At 34.6% G+C, this 24,802-nt stretch overlaps 1 long non-coding RNA gene across 1 annotated transcript; it reads left to right on the top strand.

Moving 5' to 3' along the window:
• The first annotated feature begins 8,320 nt into the window (after nucleotides 1-8,320).
• Nucleotides 8,321-8,899, top strand: LOC117690168 (uncharacterized). The gene is made up of 2 exons (XR_010709213.1): nucleotides 8,321-8,625; nucleotides 8,853-8,899. It is a non-coding gene; the product is annotated as an uncharacterized lncRNA (long non-coding RNA).
• The last annotated feature ends 15,903 nt before the right edge of the window (nucleotides 8,900-24,802 follow it).

Raw genomic sequence — 24,802 nt, 5'->3', positions numbered from 1 at the left:
GGACGGGGTGTAATCTGATCAGCGTGGTATATAGGGAGAAAAAGAAAACTAGACTATAATTAATATGTAATGGACCCATTAAATCTCTCTCTCTCTCTCTTAAAAAAAAAAAAAAATATATATATATATATACTTACCATGCGTAGTGCGACGGGGACTGGAGGACGGGGGTGTAGTCTCATCTCCCTGGTCTACAGGAGTAGGGGAAAAACCAGGGTTCTGGACCAGTGTCCTCCCATAGAGTTACTATAGGGTATCCTCCTGGTATCCTCCCAAGGTGTGAGGATACCTATGACGTCATCAATTAGGTTTAAATAATAAACTAATTAAAAATAAATTATCAATTAAAACAAGTGTCGATTTTAAATATAATAATGATTGATTGATTATAAAATTGGTAAATATATCAATTAATTTAATCTGTAATAATTATTTACGTATTATACCCAGTTTGAAATTCTGACCTAGTTGAATCTAACCCAAAATCGACTTGAGTAACTTTCAAAAAGCACCCGTCAATAAAACAGAGTCAATTGTAAAATTATGAAATTATGTTCTCGATTGCTCTGATTTGTCATGGTAAATGATTATTTATATTACATTGCAAAAAATATTATAGAAAAAATTCTAAGAATGTGACAATAGCTAAATTGATTTAAACCATATTAAAAGACAAGAGACAACACATATTTATTAACATATATTTATTTCCCCCGTTTCAATAATGAAGCATGGGTCGGAGAGTCACCCCACCTTCATTTTACAATGACACACATATATTTCATCTACAATGTACAATAGTGTTATTTACACTAAAAGAGTCGTCTACCATCCATCATATCTTACTTGAGCGATCTGTATATATGTACGCTTTTTTGATATAATGGAATCTGATGTTGGACCTTTCCAGGGTAGTACACTCTTCTATTTATAGGTTTGATACATCAGATGCGTTAATCCATGAATTAAATTTCTTTGGATAATGATACCATTTGACAAATAATTGTTTGTTCCTTCCTTTTCCTCTGGTCTTCAAAACTTTTTCAACTTTCCATAGGTCATCATCGTTTACATCCACTTTCTGAAGTTCAGATTGATAAAAAGTTCCTTTGATTTCATCTTTGTCAAAATCCTGTACTTTGTAGACAGGCAAACCACCACGTAAAATCCTCTGGTAAATGATAAACACTTCACCCGTCCATCTTTCATCGTATTCTCGAGAAAATGGATTTCTGAGATGAGTTAGTCGAACGTAATCACCAATTTTAAATCTAAATGGTTTTCTTACAGTCTTTGTCTTTTTAACATTCATGTGTTCCTTTGGCCAATACATTCTCCACCATACGGCTGTTTCATTTCGATTGTTGACACTTTTAGGAGCCATACCAATAGTTCTGTGATATGTGCCATTGTAACTTTTCACAAATGTTTGAAGTTTATTTATGTAGTCATACCCCTGTTTGTAAGTCATAAAACGATAAATCCTTGTTTTTATAGTTTTTATGACACGCTCGGCTATCGCAGCTTTGGTTTCATTTTGAGCATATAGATGAGTTATTTTATGGTCTTTCAAAACTTGTTGGACTTCCTTGGCTCGAAATTCCTGTCCTTTGTCAGTTCGTATTCGTTTTGGGACTCTACCTTCTAAAAGAATGTCCCTCAACGCATTGGCAACGGAAACTCCTTTTTTGTTTTTTAATGGTCGCATCCACAAATACTTTGACAGGACATCAATGACGACCAGTATATATGCAAATCCATCGTTGTAGTTAGCAAACTTGTTCATGTCCATAAGATCTGCAGACCATTGGTCATCTATGCCGGTCACCATAATTTTATTTCGTTTAAAACGTCTCCGTACAGATCTCTGTAAGCTGTAAGCCTCTTGCTTTTGTAACCATTTTCTGATTTTATATTTACTTATAACATATTTACCATCTTTCCTCACATACCGAAACAATTTATCTGGTCCCAAAAAACTTCCAGCATTCTCGGGATTGTAATAAATTTCATGTAAATAATTTTCCCACGACATGTTTCCTCAGCAATCCGCAGCGCTAAAATGAATCAACAGTTCTATATCACACTGATTTATAGATAAATCATTCCCCACTTTCATTCCCTGATTCTCCCTCAGAATCCACGTCATCACTTTCATCCTCATCTTCACTGTCTGTTTCGTTGTCATTAGTTTCTTCGTCATCTGACAAATACATCATTTCCTCAAGCAGATGTTTGTACTTTCTAAGAGCCATACGAACGGCTGGTAAGTTTTCATATCCCTTTTTAAGGAACTTTTCAACATTATTCATTACTTTCTCGTGAATCTGTCCCCCTTTCAAGTCCAGCATGTCCAGAATAGTTTTTCCATAAAGGTTCAAAAACGAGATAAAATCAGTCTCCTCCATTTTCTTGTTTGCCTTTTTTCTGCTTCTCTTTTAGACAATCCTTCTTTTCGATATTTTTTAACCTTTTCGGACCATGTATCCTCATTTGTAACCTTCGCTCTCCGTTTCATTCTTTTAAAGTAGTCTTCTTCTGTTGACTCAGTAGGAGAATCATCTTCATTGTCCATTTCGTATTCATCTGACTGAAATATATGGTGCTTCTTTTTTGGTGGTTCCTCGTGATCATCTAGAGATAGTTGTCGTTTGCGATTTTCATTTTCTGGGCACCATCTCTTGATATGTCGTTGGAGGTCATGTGGACTATCAAATACAAGTCCACAATCATCACAAGATGACAGAGCAGAACCTACAGACGAATCCATAATTGCAAACGTTGGTCTTTTTACTTCAACAGAGCTATTTAAATGCGTCCTTTCTTCTTCAAAAGGTATTTTCAACTGATTTGTTGCGTCGGGTTTGTGTTCTTTTATAGGCATGTCTGAGAAAATTTCTGTGCGCATGCGCATTGGTTCGGGTGTTGTCGGCTTTAAATCTATTAAAAGATATCCAAAAGGTTTCTCGGTTGCTTCTTTGAATTTTCTCATCAAATACTGGGTGTTGTCAGGATACATCTGTCGAGCCAATGTCATCACCTGTTGTTTATCTATCGGATTCTTAAACAGAACAAGATAATGACAATTTCGTCTTTGGGTTGGATCCTTATTATAGAATAAGTTCTGGTTAATAGCGATGACTGAAAGGTTTCTGTGATGGCTTCCTTCTGTAAACAATTCATTGATCCGGGTATCCTTTGAAGCGCTTGACATCAAATCATCCAAAATTAAAACATTTCTTGTTTGAGGGTTTATAAACGAATCATCTTCCAAATCCATTGGTATTCCTTTAATAAATTCAACAGTAGGGGAAACTGTGTCTTTTATAACGTCATACAAAGGTTGCCACCGTTTGTATAGCCAAATTATTCGTTCTGGTGGGGGTGTAATTTTGGTTAAGCTGTTCTGTAAAAGTGATTTTACAAAGTAAGTTTTTCCACATGAGGTAGGGCCCGATACGTTGGCAGTAAATGGATGTTTGAACTGAAATATCTGCTGCTGCTGCTGCTGGGAATTTATTGCACAATAATCATTTTGTGAAGTGTCATATATCCCCGGCTCTGACACATGAATCCCTAGTAGATAATTGTTTGAAGTGTTTTGCTGCTGTTGGGTAGACATGGAATATTGCTGCTGCTGCTGCTGCTGCTGCTGGGAAAAAACAGTATATTTCTGCTGGTGGTGTAAATTCTCGGTATCTCCTTTCTCTTTGATTGGATGTTTTAGTTTTATATGACGTTGTAAATCCTGAGGCCATACATAAGATTTCAGACAAACCTTGCATTGATTCATAATGATAGATGTTAACACCTCGACTGCAGATTATGAAATGACTAAAATCTCTCATTTCACTCCTTAAATAACCGTATCTGATGCATTCTGGGAAATCCTCCAATGTCCGTGAGCTAATGTATGAATTCCATCATTCAAGATATACCGCTTGTCATCAAAGGGAGATAGAGTTCTCTTGTTCAGTGCAATAGTGTGTATCTGATGTTTATCTGATCTAAATGTCACCATGGTTTCCATGTGAGATTGCCGTTCAAAGAAACATTGTTTGTAAGATGTATGACGCAATTTTGATCTTATCACAGATTTGCTGACACCTTTAGCCGTACGTTTTTCATTTGGACCAAATGTGAGACTATACATTTTTGGTCTCAGCCCAACAAATTCGGTCATGGGCACTGATGTGGTCTCGTCTTTCATTTTTCCGAGGACTTTTTTATTGGTTGTATCATGTAGAAAATGATCTGATGGGTAGTCGCTAAAGTCGAACTTGTCTTTGTCTTGCTCCATATCATTGTACAGATCTTCTGTAAAAATATTGTAGCACAAGGAATCTGTGTCTGTGAAGAGCAGCTCTGCCATTCTACCATATCTAGATTTGATATGGTTATAATGGAAATCATACATTAATACCTTTGACAATTCTAAGATGGAAAATCCCACGTAGATAGGACGATTCAAAATGAGATTCTGCTTTGTAAGTTCCACCGAAGCAAGATCATTGTTGAATATCTTAAATGATTTGAACCCTGGCTTTGCTGTGACTTTCAGAAGTCTTTGTTCTCGGTTGATGAGTTTTTCTGAGATTTTCCATTGTTTTCCCGAACACACTGTTATTCATTAGTTTGTAGAAGTCTTTCTCAAAGTCATTTTTAGCTGCTTTTCGCATCTTCGTGTTGAAGTCAATATACTTTCTCAACCATGGGTCCTGTTGAAAAGCAAGGACTTGATGAACTTTAGTGACCTTCATACCGAGTGACAGGTATAACTGCAAATTTCTGTAGTGAATAACATAATCGGTTTTGTTGTTTAGATTCGGGACTAATTTTCGAGTTGATGTATCCAGAAGATTGAGATCCTTGAGCAGTACCTGCTGGTAGGATGATAACATATTTGGTTTCACTTCAAATGATTCTGGTGCTAGCGGATAATCACTGTGAGTGTCATGCAGTTCGACGGGATAATCAAGATCTACTGATAAAATGTAACCCTCATCATCATTTTCATCGATATGTTGAATATCAAGAGAATCTATTTCTTGTCTGGTAAGCCATCGAAATCCATGAGTTGGAAGAGATTGACTCATCGACCATCCGTATAAGTTGTTTGCATCTAGATACATGAGGTAATTGTTTGGTTGGCTTTCATTGTAATCTTCTACATACGGATTATTAGCTTTGGCGTATCTTTGTGATATCATAGAAATACCACCCCTCAAACCCCTTTCAATGAATAGATGCATGTCAGGGTTGGTAAAAAGTTCTAAATGAACAGCAGTCATTTTCAAAGCCGCTTGCCATGCAAGTCCCGGTGCTGTGTAAAAATTTGCTGGGTCTAGTCCATAGATGTTAAGACACAGCTTTCTGAAGTTTTCAAATACATCGGTCAAAAGGATGACATCCGTTTCCATATAAAGATCATGGTAGTCTCCTAAAGTTGACATCTGGAATGTCCTCCATACTGATTGAGCATGGTTATAATCTGCCTCTGATATTCCTCGTTCATCAATGCTGCTGTAAAAGTCCAATCTGTCTCGAAGGTGTGTTTCGTCAAACTTCTCCACACTTTCCATATATTCGTAAGGGTAAACACCTTTACGCATGAGTAATCCAAGTTTTTCTTCAATGAGCCCCGGATGTTCTTTTTCAATGTAGTGTTGAAAATGTGTGAATTTTTCCGAACCTTCTTTTGCTAGGTTTGATACAAGCTTTTCCAGGGAGGTTGACAGAAATTGGAAGGAATCAATGAAATCCAGTTTTCCCATAGAAAAAGAGATGTACTTTTCATGGTTCTGTGGAATACAATTCAACTTTTTATTTTTTATTTTTCCTATTGCTTGCATGATGATGTGAGCGTCATAACCTCGCAAGTTGTGAAATAGGACAGGGATGCGTTCCCGTTGTTTCAAATTAAGATTACACGCATTGTGGGCAGCACCTCTGAACTTTCCTGTTACATGACAGTGGTCACGAACCCGATCTGAACCTAACTCTTGCATACAAATATGACATCTAGCAGCCGCTTGAAATAACTGTTCATCCTCTCTTGACATATTAAGAGGCAAGGGGTTTCTGATAGCTATAATTAACCTTTCTTACACTTGTACCATGTGTTCGACGAATATTTCGGCAACATTCTCTCCACGGTAGGTCACGTGATCTTCTGTCAAACTCTCGTCTGATCCAACAATTTTATATGTAAACCCTGAAGGAATGTGTTTGGCCAGTTTCGTTGTGCTTGGACCAGAAACGTTGGGTTGACATGTTGAAATTGGTTTTGCTATGCACTCAAAATCTGCATATACCACAAAAGGTACTTTGAGTTGCTTTGATCGATCTGTGTATGTTAACCACTTATTTTCCTCAGAGGGCATTTCTGTCCTTTGCGCTCCATGAATCTGACAGTAAGGTTTGTGTTTTTCCAGCAGTTTTGCTTTTGTAAAGCCATGTAAACAATAGCAACAGTAAAAATATTGATTGCGATCGTTATTTTGATTTGCTAGAAGTCTGTTAAAGTTTTTTATCCAACAGTAGTGTGATCGCTGTCCATTGGATATAACCAGAAGGTCAACATGGCGCATGAACCGTTTCTTCGTCAGGTGAATGGGGTAAATGTTGCCTCTTTCATATCCAAACACGTTAATTGTTATATCATTCTGATCTTGATATAGCTTTCATTTGTACCGGAAATTATATCCCAGTAAAGTCCAGCTCATCGGCATATTGTATGTAATTTGAAATTCTATCTGCATGGTGTGTCGCAGGGTGCAAAGCGGATAAGATGGCCCATTGAAAGCATTTCTGATCGCTATTTTGAACATTAATGATGGCTTTTTTAGCTCTCAGTTTGATTGGCAGCGGAATAAAACTAGATCCACGTAAAGGTTTGTACTTGGCGATATTCAAGGTCAATCCGATAATTTTATCGAGTGTCCAGTTGCTACCCTGCCTCTGATATTCTAGAAATGACGTCATTATCTTTTTGTTGCTATCTTGAAGACTCTGTTCCAAATCATCAACTTTTAAGGCAACATGACAACGTCCGTGAAAATGAGGCTCCACCGTTTCTGTTTGGTCCTTCTTTTCTTTTTTGAATCGGGCTTGCATTGTTAAATACCATTTAACACTTTGTCTTTTCAACAAGACAACCCTCAAAATTTTCTTAATTTTGTCATATTTGGAATGTAGGAATTGTAAGGGATCATATTTAGTTTTATCTAGAGCAGGTAAATTGTAAACCTTGAGGTTTCCATTTATGGCCTCCTCTTCTGTAATACAATCACTAGTCTCGTCGGTAGTATGACCACCTCCGGTTTGATTGTTCTCTTCTTGCTCTGTTGACATTTCAACATTGTTTTCAGTATCTGTTGTGGAGTTAAGATTTATAGTATCAAAATTTGCAACATGCGACATTTGATGCTGTCTCCTCATGTGGCGTTGAAAGTTGTCTTTCCTCCTGAATTGCATTCCACAGGTAGTGCATCTGTATTCAGACTTGTTATGAGCAGACCTTAAGTGGCGATACATATTTGATGAATGGGTGAATGATGCTCCACATACTTTACAGATGACAGACTTCATTCTGCAAATATGATAATGAGAGAAGTATAATAAAATTCATATTGGGAAATTTCATAACAAAGAAAAGTTGTCTGATTAAGAAACTGATGTTTCAAAACAATTGCATGGCCATCAACATCTCTGTCACCAGAGACGGAGCTCCACCCACCAAAGTGGGTTCATATGAACTTAAGTCGGACAGGTCTTCCCGATAATGACGGGGACATGTTACGTTAACGCTCCCTGTCCGTTGTGAGCTAGTAACATCGCCCTATATCGGTACACCGTGTTCATATGCAGCAATGTCTCAGATCTCACAATGTTAATAATGTATATCACTAATCATTAGAAAATTTTAAACATGAGAACATATATATAGAAAGCACTGATATCTGATTAGGAAACCAAAGTTTCAAGACATTTGCACGGCCATCAACATCCCTGTCACCAGAGACGGAGCTCCACCCACCAAAGTGGGTTCATATGAACTTAAGTCGGACAGGTCTTCCCGATAATGACGGGGACATGTTACGTTAACGCTCCCTGTCCGTTGTGAGCTAGTAACATCGCCCTATATCGGTACACCGTGTTCATACGCAGCAATGCCTCAGAATCTCAAATGCTTAATCTATATATAATTAGGAAAATGAAGTTGTGGATAATTGATTAATCTTATTATAAATATTTTAGCATTGTATGTATGTATAATTGTAATACTTAGACTAATTGGTTGAATGTCTGCTGAATGACGACAGCAAGGTCCGCAAGATAGAAGTTCGCACAAGCAGAGGCGGACAGCTTGTCCATTACGTACGACCAGTTACAGAAGTAGTTCTTTTAGTGCCACACCGTTAGACTTTTGTTATTATGAAGTGATTATGTAGTGACTGGCGTCAGGCGGGGAGTGTGCTGACACTCTCCGGAACATTTTGTGCCGTTTCGGGACGGTTTCATGTTTTATGTTTTGTTTACGTTTAGCCAACGTCAGCCTGGTGGCTCACGACTCGGTCGTCCTATGTATTGCTCAATTGCAACTTGATTTTGTGGCCCCATGGAGTAAGTTTATCATAATATTGTGTGAATGTATGCTCTGCTTAAATTCAGAAATGTTTCAGTGAAATTTTCTAATGTTTACTATTTTTTCGTTCTGATCATGGTGAAGAGGAAATTGGAATGCAAAATGTTGTCAAATCTAAATCTGTAATTGCGAAATTTATTGTGAAATTTATTCATCTATTTTGTTATGAGCATATTGTGATTGTTGTTTTTATTTGTTTTTTCAGTTTTTTACCCTTTAATGTCTCGTCATTAAATAAACAAGTAAACTGTTTATTGTGAGTTTTTTGGACCTGGCGAGGCAAGGGATATATTTAAAAAGTCCATATTCAGGACAGCACAATACATGTATGTAAGAGTAAAATCTTGAGGCTCATTAATTAATGTAGCGGTGATCATAAATAGGGGTTGATTATTTAAATATATGTATAAGGGTAAATATGTCAAATATACCCGGCCTGGCACATCATACAATTGTATGTACAAGTCATTTGCAATTGTCACATGCAGTAAATACGTCACCGGTAATTGGTAATTTTGTTTGTTATAGAATTGATAGTTTATATATAAATCATGTACATACAATAACATGTAAATATTAAAACATATTGGAACGGCGCCGCGATCATGAAAACAGGGAAATTTCGGGAAATTGAACAAATACCCTAATAGTATCAATGCATTTAATAAAAGAAATGATTTCATTTTCTTTCTTACATTTTTATAGCTATAAATAAGATGAACGTATATCTACTCGGTTTAAATTTATTAACTACATGTAAGAAAGCCTACTATAGTGAACCTAACGGTTTCCATTTAGGTATAATATATTTTTGTTCACTGAAGACCAAGTTCCGTATTTCATTCTAAATACATGCATGCATGTAATTTATCAATTAGATATAAGTGATTGTTACAAACTGAATGGTTTGTCAAAATCTTATCAAGTAAACACATTCAATACAGTGATTCAATATCCACTGATATATAGGATATAAAAACGCTCTTATATATGTAAGTTGACGTGGCGCAGAGGATGTGTGGTGATGCTAGTAAACTAAGGGTCCCGGGTTCAATTCTCGCCGTGGCCGGTTATTTTTTGTGTTTTTTTTTTTCATTTTTCTTTCTAGAACAAAAACCGTTTTAATACCTTTTCTTTCATAAAGTTAATGCATTTTGTTGGAAATTAAGCACAATATTGAATTATTTTTTTTTTAATGGCTTAAAGTTGGCTTAAAGGTGGCTTAAAGAAGTTTGGACATTAAGGACCTATAAGTTGTCCTTAAAGGTGGCTTAAAGGTGGCTTAAAGATAGTCTTTAAGCTGCCTATAAGCCATCTTTACGCTTTCTTTAAGCCACCTTTAAGCAATACATATAGCTTAAAGGTAGCTTAAAGGTGGTTTAAAGATAGTCTTTAAGCTACCTTTAAACACCTTTAAGCTATCTTTTAGGAGGACTTAAAGATGTTCATTCATCCTGTGTAAATTACAAAACCAATTGAGGAGAAAATATTTCCGAAATACTTATTTTTTAAAATTTGTGATTTTTCTCATTCCTTTCTATATGTTCTATTGTACTGAAAATCGCCATTGTGATTACAATATGGCCGCTATGCAAATTGGTAAAATGTACACCATTTCTCCATATGAGTTTCTGTGATATCTTGACACCAGTCCCCTTCCCCGTTTACATGTATGTACACAGTCAATCATTTTCATAGGCATACAATATACGATGTTTCTTGTCATGTGAAATCGCTTCCGTGCATTTCCTGCAAATAACTATTTTTTTTTTCGTTATTGTGTACATTATGTCAAGTTTCCTATATCCTTGCGGCACATGAAGAGTTCAAGCATATTGAATCCAAGCTAACACCATCGAGTGAACATTGTGCTATTATTAGATCTTAGAAAATCAACAACATACATAAATACAGATTACATTGCACATAGAGAAAATTCATCTAACATATTCTGTAGGTTTGGTCTTTATAAACGGGTGGAATGGTTCACAGTTTAGCTAATATCTGAAAAATGGGCTTCATCAAATGAGCTTTCAAATTTACTGAGTTTAAGAAAGTGAGTTTAATATGTGTTTGAACAATTTAAAACATTCGGAAGTCTGGATCCTTTTCTGTGCGTTTTCTTCATTCTACAGTATGGTACACATGTAGTAATGAAAAAAAAAATGAACGAAAATTAGTGCGAATGTATGTTCCTCAAGTAAAAGTCGTCTTTGCCAAGTCCACCGGCCCAAACACTTTTTGACTTATCAATTTTAATTTCTGAGTGTTTTTCTTCATATTGTTTTGGAACAATAAATACATATATATATATATATATATATATATATATATATATATATATATATATATATATATATATATATATATATTCAAAATGAACATCCAGTTTTATATTTCAATTAAATTTTAAATTTAAATAATTTTTTTCTTCATTACCATTATGAACTGATTTATGATTTTCCTTTTAAATGTCAGCCAGTGATATGAACGCAATAAAACAATCATAAAATTGGCAAAATTATGAAACACATGATATATTAAATTTGCGATTTATTGTTACAGAACAAAAAAATAAAATATCAACCCCCGAGTAAACCTCAGTAATAAGACATAAGCTATAATAATATTAACCAGAGAATCCAAGCACTTCAACTTCACACATTGTAAGATACTCGGTTGTCTTGGAGATCTTTACAAATCTCCCCTGTGTTGATGTCGGACAGTCGATGACGACCAGCTGTGACAGAGTACCGGGACCAGCAAAGAAACCACAGGGAGTGTTAATATCTGATTCTGTCAGCCCTACAGTGACGGTAACATTCCGCAGCCTGTCTGATACATCTATAATAGGTCGAAAAACAGATGTTAGAAATAAAAAAAATATTTAAAGATCTGCATTATATTTAAATTTGAATTTTTTTCTTCATCATATTGTTCATATGTGTGGTTTTTATATTTAGGTATGAATCATTTCACAACGAAAACATCTGTGATCAAATAATAGTTGATAATTTATAAAATTATACTTAAAAAGAAAATTGAATAGCTAAATAAAACGTTTTTGGTTTTTTTTTTTGGACAGATATTTAGTCAAAGTTTTTGATTTTTACAGCAAATTTTAGCTTTTTCTGTCCATCCATTATGTTTCAATTTACAATGTCGTCACTCTGTAAGCTTACCTGCGTACCCATCCGGTCGTCTGTTGAGTATTTTGACAGATGTGATGGAATACACAGCTTGCAAATCCACCCTCCACCAAGGATTTATATCTGCCCATCCCGTGTGGGCACAAAGGCCTTGGATCACGTTTGTACCTCTGTTACCATCTACTGCAAGCGTGGCCGAATATGTTAAAAAGGTTGACGACTGTTCGGCAGGTTTACCTTTTGCAAGTTCCATCGGAACTGTTAATGATATTACAAAACTGTTTAGAAATACAATATATTGCAGCAACCGTACATTAAACAAGCCAGAACAATTACTTTATTAGCTTATAATTCAAAATGTAATTATATCTGCTTATTTTTGTATCCTCTATTCTACTAGAACCCGCCAATTTAATTCATTTTTCTATATTTATTTAATGCAAGGACAGGATCATAATTCACTCTTAGTGAGCGTATAAAGAATCAATAAAATGCCCATCATTAAAATATAAAGCGATTCAATCTATTTACATAAAACAAGATGTGTCACTTTTGTCACTCACATTTTTAGAAAAGGTCAAAAGTATGGTAGATATTTGTATAATTCAACGAATAAAAAGGGGTTGCTGATATATGTTAGGAATGCCACCCTTTCATCATAATCACAATGTACGTGTGTGATCTAAGTTTGTCTTTGTCCATAACATAAAGCAAACTTAGAAATATATTACCTAAGTCATGCTTATGTTAAATAAACCGAATTAGAATGTATCGGTAATAAATCATTATCTTGGGTTAATATCTTGTTTCTTTATAGAAACCATTGTTTGATATCTTTGATATAAGAAAAAGTAGAAGTAAATGAACAGACATAAAATTAAAGGTGATATATATATGCACCTAACATTTGTTAAAAGTTCTAAAAAAAATCTACGGCATTTTTTTTGGTCTTCTGTTGTTACCTCTTTGTTTTGACGAATATTCACTGGTTTAGTTATTCTCGAAAACTGCCTCTGTCGTGATATCGAGCTGACGTTAAAAGTTGATGGAATAATACAGTGGATTGAATTTTATCTTTTGTTCTACATCTTACCTCGATAATGCAATATATATATTCTGAAGAAGTCGATATTTTAAAATAAGGCAATCGTCGTCTTTAACGTCAATGAGGGATTTTCTTTCTTCAAACGTCTTTTTTAGTTCATCAAGTTTTGTTAGTTTAGATATAATGTTATTCTTGTAAATTGACCATTACGTGGTACCTACAGGTATTCAGCAGTCCACTTCCATACTCTATGATAAAATGTTCAACCTCATAACGTCTCCTAGTAATATTTAAATCAATTAAACCAAACTTTGTTATTGTGCAATATTAAGACATTAATTTTGTGGACATCAGTTGATTAATACACTGTACATGTATTCAAATGCTGAATTGAGATAATTGAGATAAAACTTATAAATGTACGTCAACAAACCTTAGAATAAACTTAACATCTCTATAGACCGCCGACGTCTTGTGCAAATCCTCCTAGCTAAGCACTCTTATACTTACTGACTTAAGTCTAAGAATGTACCCCAGTCTCACTTAAGCAGTTTCAGACTTAAGTACCCTTTACGTTACGAGCCCCTGATCACCCAGATCTAAAATTCAAAATGTTGGCTGGAAGGGAATGGAGAACTGCAGAATGTTCGCTAAGTAAGAATTAATTCATGCGGCACATTAAGGGTTAAAAACTTTATTGCCAAAAATATATATCTAATTACGTAAGTAATGGGCATGGCAATGATTTTTCCAAATAGCTATTGATACAATACACGATTTTCATTTATTTGTACATGTAATAGACTTTATTAACAATGTTGATCACTTTCACAACATATGTGATTGAAAATCTTAGGGGTTTGTCCTGGAGGTCCTTATTGGAGAGATAAATAGAATAGGTTCTTTGATAAAGAGGGATTAATGAGAATAATCAATATTAACATTTTGTCATTTAGAATGCATAACAAATAAGTCTCCTTCTCTTGCGTCAATGTGTGAAGACTCTGGCCTCTATAGACCTATATTTATATATAAACCTCTCTATATACATATATATATATTTGCGCGTTTTATTACAAGTATTATCACCTTCATTTTGTTCGATCTGCCCTAGCTCTATACAAGGATCATCATCATCGTCATCATCCTCATCATCATCCTCATCCTCAACATCATCCTCAGCATCATCATCCTCATCATCATCATCATCAGCATCATCCTCATCATCAGCTCCTCTCACATACTCGTCACTTGAATCATTACTGACATCTTGTGACGGTTTCAGTGGCCCAATTTGACAAAAATCTTTTGCTCCTTTGATGTTTATACGAGGTCCCTGCGTTTGCTACTGATATGATCAGAACAACCTGAATTTAAAAAAAAAAATAATAAATTGCATCATTAGATATTACTCTATATATATATTATCACCATTTTCTCTTCATTTCCCATCATGCAATCGATCCGTGTCTCAAAGTATTTTTTTTCAAATCTTATTCTTTAATGACTGATGTATTTTCAGTGTTACATGTAAGATTATGCTAAATCAAAGTCTAAAATCTAAAATCTTAAATCTAAATCGAGGAGGCTTTCTTCCGATTCTTGATAGAAAAGTATGCAATACTGATTACTCCAACTTTCAAAAATATATAGTAAAACCCTCATCTTTAATAAAGCTCAACAAAGTGGGTTTTATTGTTCTTTTACTTTTTAAACTACGAAACAATAAATACCCCGGGTTTTTCATTTTTTGAAAATATATACATACATTTAAATTTTATGTTGCATTATTCTCTTTTTATCAGTGTAAATTCTTACTTCTTAATTTATTAATAATACTGTTTCTTTACTACATCCATGAATTTGATCACGCTAACCAAGAATCGTATTGAGCGAAGATAATATAAGTTTTGATATTTGATTCCGCACTATAACGCCAGGCGGCAGTTTTTGTGCCACAATCAGTTCTTCAATTTTTTTTTACAAAAAAAGTTGTATGAATGCAAGATGTTTCAGTCCGGGACATCTCGCACTGATATGTGTACATGTTTGCGCAGATCAAGGAAATTTTTTCGAGGGTAGGGTAAAGAGATTCGGGGTATACCTCATAATTTTGTATACCAGTGGGAGGAGGAGGATTCCTAGGTCATTGTCAGTAATTTAAAAACTGGAATATTGAGTAGCTTAGCCAGGTGTCTGTATCCTTAGCTTTCCCCTCCTTTTTAGATCCGGGCATAAAATATATATATATATATATATATATTCAATAAATCCTTTTTTCTTGGTACCGGGGATGAATAAACACAAAAATAAGTCCAATGCTCAAACAACTTTTATCTATAGCGCTTTCGCCCTGAAGAGCCCGGTAGGGCGAAAGCGTTATAGATAAAAGTTGTTTGAGCATTGGACTTATTTTTGTGTTTATAATATATATATATATATATATATATATATATATATATATATATATATATATATATAGTCTGATTTCCTACTCCGTAATATGGTCTGCATGTAGTTGTGGACAAGACCTTACATCCTACCCACCCCATCTATGTCTTTCCCCTAATTTTACAACAAAAATTTCCTTTTTTGACTCTAAGCTTCACAAATAGACTTCTCAAATTTAAATTCGGAAATGCACGACGAAGTGGCAATGTTTTCTCTTTTATTTATGCTCCTTTCCAGTAAAAATAATTTTAAAGAAGGAGTCAAAGGCCTGTCCACTTAAAACTATAATTAGCCAAAAAAGTGTTTTTTGAACTGCGCATAAATTGTACATATAATAATAAAGAATTTAAAAAATGTCCAGCGTATCCTTATAGCCTGCATATATTTAAGCAAGTTCAAAATCATATTTTTTATACTGAACATTAAAAATTGATGATTACTTTCGTTTTTACGAATCTCCGGATCAGCTTTTGTAGAAGAAAAATGTCCCCTGTTGTCATAATGGAGCATAAAATTCACACAAAGTGTATTTTGTTACATTGAGAGCGCTTCGTTGTTCACAAGACCGAATACGTTTTTGTACTAGAGAATAATCAAGGATATGAAAATATTAACTTAACAAACGCGCAAATGTAATGAAGAATAAAGTAATTAGCAAAATAAAAGTAATATACTTATACTTTGAATTTAGGAGATATTTTCCTTTCAAACGATTTGAATATACAGTTAATCATGTGTAACCTTTATCGCAAACTAAGGGTCCGTAATTTATCATGTAGTCAGTAATAAGTCTTAATATTTTTTTTGGATTGAAAACTATTTAGAAGACTAAAAAAGTTATATTTCAAATCTGGATAAACGTGTGTATAGTACAGAAAACGTTTCAGATACTTAAAGGTAAAAAAAAAATAAACAAAAAAGCGAATATATTGACCCATTGCTGATGTTTCGAATTATATCCACCGATTAGAATAAAACTGATTATGACTCAAACGAAATCTCCATTTGAATGCGTTTAGATGATTTTTGTAAAGTCGTGAAAGGCCATGATATTGTTATAATTTACATTTACACCAACAAAATTGTAATGAAAATTTTTAAAAGTATAAAAAATGATTTACCGTCATATAGTATACAAGTTTCCCCATGGTTGGTATTCTTACAAGTTCTGGCGCAAGTGATTTGTTCTTTATTAGTAGCTCATTTATATAGGAGTTTTCTGTCGTTCATCACTTTCATCACTTCAATAACCGGAGTTTTCCTTTGGAGAACCCGGTTAATATGTATACTGTATACGGTTATGTTTAACTGAGCCCCGAATTTCTCCTTTTTTGATTCGGCACGTTTACATAAAAAGTTTAGGGACAAGAAATCTATTGTTGTTGTAAAGTTAAGCAAAAAAAAAAAAGACGGGGGTGGGCTGGTGTAGGTGATCGGTCCGATATACAAGCACAGTGTACCTTCGGAATGCGTACATGAATAAGAAAAAAAAATTTAAGATACTTTTGAAAAAAAGATGAATTGGGTAGAGGTTATGTTTAGTAGAATCTCGTCCTGTTTACAGTACCGTTAAGACCCATCCTAACAGAAAGTAAACCCCAACCAAACCCTGGGTTTACTTTCTTGGTTTACTTTTGGTTTACTCCTGCGGCCATGTTCATGATAGTATCTTGAGGTCTATCTTAAGACATGTCTTAGGATATGTTTTAAGACATATCTTATGGCCATTCTAAGACATATCTTAAGATGTAAACTGAAGCTTTTTTTAGTTCTTAGAATTAAGACATCTTAGATTGACTGAATTTCCTTTGAAACAATAAAATATCAACAAAATATAATTTGAAAAAGTATTTAAGTATCGTGAATGTATATCATAAACATATTTGAATATTAAGAAATTAAATTTTTAACGATTTCTAATGTGTTATTTGATTCAACAATGACAATTATTAAATTTTTAATTGCTCGACACAAATAACAGCTTGTATGACCAAATTTCCTCTATATTCTAATGGAAAAAAATTATCCCAAGTTGTCGACCAACCATCATCTTGGGTATAATTTTTTGAGTAAAGTTGAATCCACACTACTGAAAATGTTTTCATACTAGTTAAAGCTTTTCTGTCCCATTGGTTTTTTGCGACTGGAGAGTGACTTTTGAAAAATATCAAGACATTCTCGTAAACTCTTAATTATCTAACTTTGCAATTGAGTATGGCCCGTAATTCTAATTGCCTTGAATCCCCGTTACCAAATAATGCTTCTTGCAAAGTTTGGTTAAAATTTGCCAAGTGATCCTGGAGAAAAAGCTAATAATGCAAAAAAAGTTTACATACAGATCTTCAGCTTATGAGCTACTTTACAAGAATAAAGGCTTATGGAGGGGACAGAGTAAAAGGAGTATTAACATATTTATGTATATGTGTTTAGATGTATCTATGTATTCGAAAAAATGGACCTATATTACTGAAAAAAAATATATAATTTTTCAGATATATATATATATCTTTTTAACTTCTCCATGATGAATAAAATAACACACACACACATACACACTCACACACACACAAGTATTTTACGATCTCCGATCCTCAGTACCGTTCGATAACTCTGAAGTATTCGGATTTTGTTCAACCGTACCAGAAATCTGCCTTTTATATTGACAAATTTATTCAGTTTCAAAGTGTTAATATAACGCTAACCCATTTAACAAACTGATTGGCTAAGTGGCTTCACGGAGTCTTACTACCTAAAGGTAATGGGGTTCCAGACACCGTTTCAACGGTGTAGCCGTTTTTTTCTAAATTGATCTCAACTTGTATACGTTATTTACTCCATTATATTCATTGCAATAACTTCGAAAAATGTACGGATACTATAAAAAAAAATTCCTTTTTATTTTATTTCATTTATAACGTATGCATGATAATAAAGTTTTAGGATAAAGAAAAACACTTTTAGGCTGAGGAATGAAGAACCTTGATTACAGTTCATACATGTATTTATACGTAAATAGTATGCATTTAAATGATACATTAAGTTTTTATTTTAAATGTACATATTACTACCTAGAAAATCATGTTAAAATTTTCTAAAACGGAAAACTGGCGGTATTCGTTAAAGTACTTTAACGACAGCGGAAAAAAATAAAACGACAAAAAAAAGGCAGAAAAGGACATAAATGATAGACAACAGATGGTGAGTAATGATCTAAACATTAAAATATAGTTTTGCATGAGGTATTTAATAGATATTTATTGCAAATTCAAGGAAATACATTTTTCCTATAAACAGTCCTTTGGTTATTGCCTTCTTAATGACATTTGCATTGATTCTTGATGTTTTTATTTTATTTCGCAGTGCATAATGCTCTGTAAATAAAATGAATGGATTTTCAAATTTAATACTCATTGTCAAATTGATTCATAAAATGGAAAAAGAAATAAGCATATTCATCTAAAAAAGTGATTGGGTGAAGAATTTGGTTGGTCACGTGTTCCAATCCCGTAAAGCCTTGTTAGCATACTTGAGTCTCATGATTTTGGATCCCGCGCATAATGTGTATTCATGTGAACTTTTCTTTCAGCGTTACTATATATATATATATATATATATATATATATATATATATATATATATATATATATAAGTGAAAATGACTAGTGGAAATTTTTGAACTGCATATCCATAACCAAAAATGTCATCAGTAAACCGTAATATCTTGCGATGATTATTTAAACAATAAAATGCTCTCTTTGGTGATTCATGTTGAATACGAAGGTGGAGACATCGCAGAAAAAAAATTACATTTTTTCTGCAGTGACGCTAGCCTCATAACCCGCATGAATTATCAAAGAAAGCATTTTAGTGTCTATATTTACATCTTCATTTTTTTTAACAAATGAAAGTAAACTTCTCTAAATAACTATTATTGTACATAAGTATGTTAGCTAAAAGAAACACCCAAATCGTCTCCTGTGAGACTTGGGTCTGACATCATCATGATAATTCGTGCAATCCATGATTTTTCCTAGGTCGCTAAAGGTTTTGACCAATCGATAAACAGGGCATGTCGATTTTAGTCATGTCAGTTTTAGCCGCTTTAGATTTCGAGCAATCGATAAACAGGGCGTGTTGATTTAAGTCTGACACTTTCTAAAAAAAACTCTGAATTAACAATGAGTTTCCGTAAGAAATAGAGGGAATCATACCTGGTAGCTGTAAGTATATTACTGTGACTTCGTGGATTATATCAATGAAAAAAGAGAGAAAGCCTAATTGTCCAAAAAAATCTTTTTTGTTTGATTTTTTTTTTAATTCGTCCAAATACACAATTTATTTGTCAAAATATATCGCCTTTTTATCTAACTAAATAGAAATTGTCTGAGCAAATTCTTATTTCTCCGAACAAATAGCTTATAACTTATCTTATATTCTATTTCCTCCGAACAAATCATTATTTGTCTCGTGTTACGGAAAGACATACATACAAACAGATGGAGGGACAGACAGACTTAAAGATAAACACACCTGGGTAAAATAGAAACTCCTCTCTCCTTCGGAGGAGCGGGCGTTTACATATATATATATATATATATATAAATATATATATATATATATATATATATATATATATATATTATACAAATATTGACTGGGTTTGAGGGCAACATTGATTATATTAGCCTCAGAGGGACTAAATATTGCCCGACGCGAAGCGGAGGGCAATATTTTCGTCCCAAGGGGGCTAATATAATCAATGTTGCCCGAAAACACAGAACATTTGTTTTGTTATATGAAGAAACAAACCAAAATTTAAGAAAGTAATTGAAAACAGATCGCCGTAATTTTCGCAGCTCATCAAAGAATTCACGAATTCAATTTTGTGCAAAGTTCATTTTCAAAATATCCCACTCCGCATCAAACGTTGACTGGTGATATTCCGCTGACCGTAAGAATTACCATACAGATGTTCTACCTGATTTTCCTTCACAGTAAATCGCAAATCCTTAAACCCGTTATGATAGCAAACCGTCGCATTGCGCGTCCGTTGTTTAGTTGCCTTGACTGACTGTCTATTATGACGTCACCTTGTTTTGGAGTCGCGATAGGTTATTTACGTCATCGTTTACAAATCAACAAATCAGAGGCAATTATTTGAAATAGAGGGAATGTTCTCTAGATATTATTCATAACCGGTCAATTTCAAAAAAATATTGACCGGTGCTAACAAGCTTATTAGGCTTCACAGGATTTGACCAACCTATTCTATTTCCAATCTTTTCTCTTAGAAAACACACTGAAAAAAGGGTATATTTCGTAAATTCAGCAATTTCTGTTAATTCTTGATTCATTTATTGTTATATCTTGTTTTTAATTACATACCATATTATTATACTTGCGTAACATTTATGGGGACTTGCAGTTGTACATCACCGTTTTTATCCGGTCTTAAAGCTGCTTGGTCCGATTTTTTTGTAATTACATTATCAAATTTTTTTCCATACAAATCATTTATCTTGGAAAGTTATGGGCTTTCTCCTATTTACACCAGCAGAATCAGTCTCCTTTCAAAGTTAGAAATATTCAAAGTAAATAAAAATAATTTCTCTTTGGGCAAACGAAAAAACAAACCAAAATGCATGACGGGAATGTTTACAAAAGGAAACCGCTTGGTTTCGTCCCCCGAATGATTGGGGTTATTCAACCCGCATGCTATGCATCGATGGTAAAGATAGCAGACTTTCGAAATATTAACGAACAAAACGTACACACGTTTATTTGTAATTTGTCTGATCATTTCGACCTTTATTTAAAGCGATGTCAAAGTCGTAATACAACCATATCCGTCTCGTCGTCAGGGGTGAAATTTAACATGAGGCGAAATAACGCGGTACCTTTTAATGTCGTTTGTTTTGTTAGCAAATGTTGTACGTATTTTCACACTTTTATCCCATATGTATTGGACGGGTAAAACTATTGCAATGTCTATTATTATACATATACTAAGCATAGCCATCGTTTAAAAGCGTGCATAAAATTTTATATAAAATCGGACCAAGCAGCTTTAAAGAATTTCTATTACCGTATACAAATTTTATGACCGATCAGCCAATCAGAAAGCCGCACACTCTGGGGCTATTTTTACATTCTTTGTTTATGCTAGGGGAAGCTGCACATTGTTATTCGTTCAAGACATAGTTTTATTGTTATCTTCATGCTTGTGCATGGGTGGAATTGTAATTATACTTAGATACTATCTGGATACCTTGATCATTCGTCCTTCGGGACTTTCAGGTCAGAATTTTTGTCTCTTTTTCTCGATCCAACATCCAGGCCGCAGGCGTGTGTTTACCTCTTACCAAGATGGCGGGAACACCGACGGCGAATGGTCGAGACCCCCTGCGTGTAACTTTGGTGGGTCATTCTTGCATACGTAGACTCAAAGATTTCATGAACAATAGTCCTCAGGACAACAATCTACGTTTGAATCGGGAACAATACTATGTAACTTGTGTGGCAAGAGGAGATTTGACAATTTCTAGACTTTGTGCACTACGTGAGTTTACCTATTTTGTTGCGCGACCCAACATTGTGTTCATTCAAATTGGAGGAAATGACCTGTGCTGCAGCTCCCCTAACATACCCAAATTGGCGCAAGCAATTCTTTCGTATGCGCAATATTTGTTGCACGGTTGTAACGTGCAACATGTAGTGATTGGACAAATTCTCAGGCGTAATTCTCAACGCGTATTAGCAACTTTCAACTCGGAGGTGATTTCTCCAAACCTTCAACTCGCTTCGGCATGTGCATTACATGATTACATTTCTTTTTGGAAGCACCGAGGTTTTTGGGCGTCCCTTGATTTCCTGTCTTCCGACGGAGTGCATATCAGAGAATACATGAAAGGGAAATACTCTAGAAAGTATCTACAAAGCATTAAATCTGCTATTCTGCATGTTACCCAATACCTTTAGGTGGGGGTTTTTAGTTCTCAATTGTAGCAGACAGGTATCTTCTTGGAATATGTCAAAGAGAATGCATGTATTTTCTTGTACATCATTAACTTATTTTATGTGTAATGTTTTGTCACATTACTCCACAAGTTAACATTAAGTTTACAATTTTTATACATGTATCACTTACTTGATTCACTTTATTAAGGTGTATTTGCCTTAATATGACTTTGGTCAATTATTATGAGTTTGTGCTTTAATTGCAAATGTGTGCATGATTTTGTCTTTATTACCTTAGGTTTATTTGCAATTCAAGTCTGCTGCTTGATTCCTATAATATTCTGAGTATGCGCTCATTTGTTCATTTATGCGAATCTCGAACACATTTGTTTTGTTTTCCCATTCTTACCGAGTTGGTCAACTAAACAACTCAAAATTTTACTGAGTATGAGCTCAGTTTGTTTAATTGCACAGAGTTTGCGCTCTTTTATCAATTATCATAACCCTTATGAACTTTTGTGTTGTATTATTTATCTGCACAGAGTTTGAGCTCTAATTCAAAGTGTTATTGCATTTAGGGACATTTTTGTTCTATTTATTGTCTTCAAGCAGTATCAACTCTTTCCAATTTTTTTGCAATTTTCAAAAATGATTTGAAATACTAGATTCCTCTGGGTATGAGCTCAGTTTGTTTATTGCTGCAGAGTAACAACTCTTCTAAATTATTGATTGTTACTCTCTTTTTCCTCAGACAATGCCTCCCAAAAGAAGTAGACAACCTGCTTTATCAACAACATCACCACCTCCTGAGATTGATCAACCTGCTAAAAGACAGAAGAAAGGGAGTCAAAGTCAAAATTTAACAATTGACTATGATGCGCTCGCCGACGCAATCCTGAAGAAACAATACCAATTCAATCCAAACCCATCAACCATAGTACATGTACATCACAATGTGCCACGACCAGACACTGAACAAATCGGCACAACCCTGCCCTCAACCCTCCTTGGAAGAAGACACACTATCAGTCCCTGCAGTGCTAAATAACTTGTTTGAAGGTGAGTCAGCAACCAACAAGGACCCCCAACCGTTAAATTTCTCCAACAATATTCCCCTGGGGGCCACTGTGTCAGCTTAACTTAAGCAACAAATTTAGGACAACTCATATTTTGATATTCGGCTGTTGCTCCCCAATCAACAAGATGACAATTTTTCTGTGTCAGTTGAAAGAGGGGCAATCAATTTTCAACAAGGTAAATTTAAAAATATTCCCATTTCCATTCACCAATGGACATCAGCATTTCTCATATATGCATCCATCTTCATTCAGAAAACACCTTCTGATGCAGCTCATCTCTTTAAATACATCTACATGATCAGAGATATGAGTTTTACAACCAAGACTGACTCCTGGCGGTATTCTGATGAAGAGTTTCGTACATTACGACAGTCTGCCCCTTTGCCTTGGCAAGAGCCATTACAAGAGTTAGTTATGAGGGCAAATCTTCAACCCTTTAAATTTCGTTCCTCAAACCAGCCCTTTCCTGCAAAATCCAAATCCAACAACTTTCAAAACCCCAAAGCAAAATTTTGCTACTCCTTCAATCAAGGACAGGCATAAAAATCTGACCCATACACATACAAGCATGCCTGTCAGTACTGTAAAGAACAACACCCTCGGTTCAAGTGCCCCAAACTCCCCTCGAATGAGGAACAGTTACCTTCAAAAAATGCCCACTCCAGTAAAGCCAGAAATTCTTAAAACATACTTAGAGGGTTATGAGCAAGACTTGGCAAACTACCTAATTTCAGGTTTTACTTATGGTTTTCGTTTAGGCTGCCTTCAAACCCCTTCTTCAATTCCTTCCAAAAAACATGGGTCAACTAATAAACATCCGGAAATTGTTCTTAACAAAATTAAGAAAGAACAAAGTTATGATAGAATATGCGAGACATCTACAAATCCCCAATATCCTAATCTGGTCATCTCCCCTCTGGGAGTGGTCCCTAAAAAGTTCAAGGCCAATTTCGTTTGATTCATGATTTATCCTATCCTGAGAATAACTCTGTTAATTCTCAGATACCTGCAGTTAATAGCCAAGTCTCCTATGACTCAATCGACACAGTTATAAACCTTGTCAAACAGTTTGGAAGTGGAGCCTTGATGGCAAAGTGTGACATTCAGGATGGATTTAGGAATATTCCCATATTACACCCCAATGATCATCATACACTGGGTTTTATGTGGGATAATTTCTATTAATATGACAAGTGTCTCCCTATGGGTGCCAGTAGCTCATGTCAGATTTTTAAAAAACTAAGCAGTTCTTTACAATGGATTATGCTCAACAAATTTTTTGCCAAGGGCATGTCTCACATGATTGATGACTTTTTCTTAATTGGCCCTCCTACATCCAAAAGCTGTTTTCATGATTTAAAAAAATTCATTACTCTTTGTGACAGAATAGGACTCCCTTTGAAACCAGATAAAACTTGTCTCCCAAACACAAATATTATCATTTATGGTATTGAAGTTGACTCTATTGCAATGG

Source organism: Magallana gigas, chromosome 1 (assembly GCF_963853765.1).
Source record: "Magallana gigas chromosome 1, xbMagGiga1.1, whole genome shotgun sequence".
In the NCBI taxonomy this organism is placed as follows: domain Eukaryota; kingdom Metazoa; phylum Mollusca; class Bivalvia; order Ostreida; family Ostreidae; genus Magallana; species Magallana gigas.
The sequence above is the reverse complement of the archived record's forward strand: the minus strand, read 5'-3'. Positions and strand labels throughout refer to the sequence as shown.